Here is a 2,829-nt window from a genome sequence, read left to right on the forward strand (position 1 = left end):
TTCTGGAAAAATGCCACCCTTGAAAAACAAGGAGACATCATCACAGCCATCAACTCCTCGATACAAGGTAAGAAGGTTTAAATCTCTCCACAATCTATTTCTGAAGTCTTCAAACTCGACGACTTGAAAGGTAAAACCTCATTTTCTAAAACCGAGTTGAAAAAGGATTTCATGAACAGGGGCTATGCAGAGCAACCAAAAAGGGATACCTTACAAAAGGATTATTTTCCTTCTGCACCCAGATTTTTATTTTACACACTGTTAATGTGTGTTTCTAATAAAACAACATCTTTTAATGAAATCCCAACCAAAATTCATTGCCTGGGGTATGCAATTTTAAACAATGAAAACTTTAATTACTCCCAGGAAATATTTGATGATTTGGTAAAAAAAACGTTGATAATAAGGCATTTCTGCTCCTTCCAAGATTTTTAAGCTACTATTTTGAACAAAAATTTGTAGAGAAAGATGCAGATTTGCCCAAACAAGGTGCTTCTTTTAAAATAAACGGTTTAACACCTGAAACATTCTCTAGAATGTTGGCACCAATAAAAACAAAAGAAGATGTGCCTGAGCAGAATTTAGCAGATAAAACTGCTCCTCAGGTATCTGCTGCTGAGCCCACTGCTCCAGGTGATCAAAGCAGCACACCCACTGTTTTGAAACCCACACCTGCCACCACTAAAAAGACAAAAAGAAAAACATCCAGAAAGCCCACCAAAAACACACCAAAGGCAACTCTGGAAGATGAGATCCCAGAGTCAATGCGAGTGACAACACAAAAGTCACCAATAACCACTACTGCTATTTCCTCACAGCAGATGGAAGAAAGATCTCAACCCTTGCCTAAAACTCCTCCTGCATTCTCACAAAAGGATCAGGTTGTAAACACAGGGACCCCACAATATGAAGCTCTGGACCCACTCGGATCCATCTTCCACAGTCCTAATCCCAAGGACATGTCTCTTTCAACACCTTCGCCCTCACCCTCCATATTACCACAATCAATGATACCTTTGTTGCATACAGTTGATATTACTCAGACACAAATCAGTTCCTCTCAAACACCTATCACTGAGAGTATACTCCCACAAGTGACTGGGTCTGATGTTGATACCTCTGTTATCCCAGCAACAACTGAGGAGGTTACACTGCAGGAATTACAAGTAATTCCTGTCAGTAGTTCAAGTGGAGTAGCCACTACAAATGTTGAACCCACAGGTTTACATTTGGACAGTGGTTACATTCATAAGACTCCCTTGAAGGCAATTTCTTCAATAACACCACTGAGAACCACTAGTGAGTTTGTTATAACTACTGGCAACATCAAAAAGTTATCAAGTGCTGAAGAAAGAAGTCCCTAGTACCAAGAACAAGGGGCATCAATGGCTGACTTTTGGGACTATGTTCCTAAGTCATACATTGGTAAAACCACTGCTGGTGGGGATTCAAATGATCCTGTTAATTCAGGTGATGATTCAAGATATTAGGAATTGACGGGCAGGGTCGAAAACCTTGAAACCTCAGTTGCTGAAATAAAAGATATGGTGCAGCAGCTATTAAAAGCTCAGAAAGCCCAATCCACTGCTCCTCCTGCTCAAGCATCTGCTCAACAGGCACCTGCTGCAAATGAGTTATGGAACTTATTCCAACCACTGCTGGAACGACAAAAACAGATGGCAGATCAGCAACATGCCATACATGTTCAAAAGCTGATAAATATGGTGGAATCAAGATTCAAGGATACTCAGGCAGATATTAAAGCTATAAAGGCTCACATTCAAAGTGCCTCTGGAAAGGTTCCCTCCACATCCACTTCAAGAATGAACCCTTCTCAGATAATGCCAAAAAGGGGGAGAAGATCAAGTGGAAGAAAAAGGGAATTGATGATGGTATATATGTTGAGCCAGAAAATAGTCAAACCAAAACTGCAGTATCAACACACACCACATCAACACACACCACCACAACTACTGCTCCACCACCATCTGTGTCTACAACACCAAAACCACCATCACCATCAAAAACAGCCACCTCATCATCACCTCCTGCCAAAAAGCAGAAGACAACAGATGTTACAACATCTGTTGTAATGGCAACAGTGGTCGAAACACCAGTTGTTTCTACTACTGTTAGTCAATCACTCATCACCATTCAAACCCCTGCCATCACAACCCCTGCTCAAAAGCAGAAGACATTTGCTGATACATCAGTAGTTGTAATGACAACAGCAGTTGAGACACCAGTTGTTTCAACCACTGTTAGTCAACCATCCACCACTGCTCTCACCTTTCCTACATCACAACCAAAGCTCTTCAACAGAAAAAGAAAGCCAATCTCTGCCGATGAGGGCATACATGATCCTAATGCTGCACAATATCCACTGGAACTTGAAGCTATCAAAAATGAGATGAGGCAATTCTATACAGAAGAAGACCCTTCAAAAAGAAGATTCTCCTCACTCATAGGCTACATGCCAGCAGAGGATATGGATGATTACCTCAAGATCAAAGCAAGGCAAGCTAAACTAAGAGCTAAAGTTGAGAGTGAAAGTGAAGGTCTAAGTGAAGAAGGCATTGCTAAAAGACTGGATTTCTTCCTCACTAAAGTAAAGCAGATAGAAGAGTTTGCACAAGAACTAAACAAAGAAAAGGCTGAACAACGAAGAAAGTTAAGAAAACAATATCTAGCCTACATCATGAAAGAAAAATTCTATCCTGCTGAAGAAAAACAGTTTGAAGAATGGCCAATAGTCGCTCTAAAGCATGAGGCTGATAGGATTGACAGAATCAAGAATAATCCTACAAAGAAGAAGAATGCTCCAAACTG

Source organism: Helianthus annuus, chromosome 8, assembly GCF_002127325.2.
Source record: "Helianthus annuus cultivar XRQ/B chromosome 8, HanXRQr2.0-SUNRISE, whole genome shotgun sequence".
NCBI lineage: Eukaryota > Viridiplantae > Streptophyta > Magnoliopsida > Asterales > Asteraceae > Helianthus > Helianthus annuus.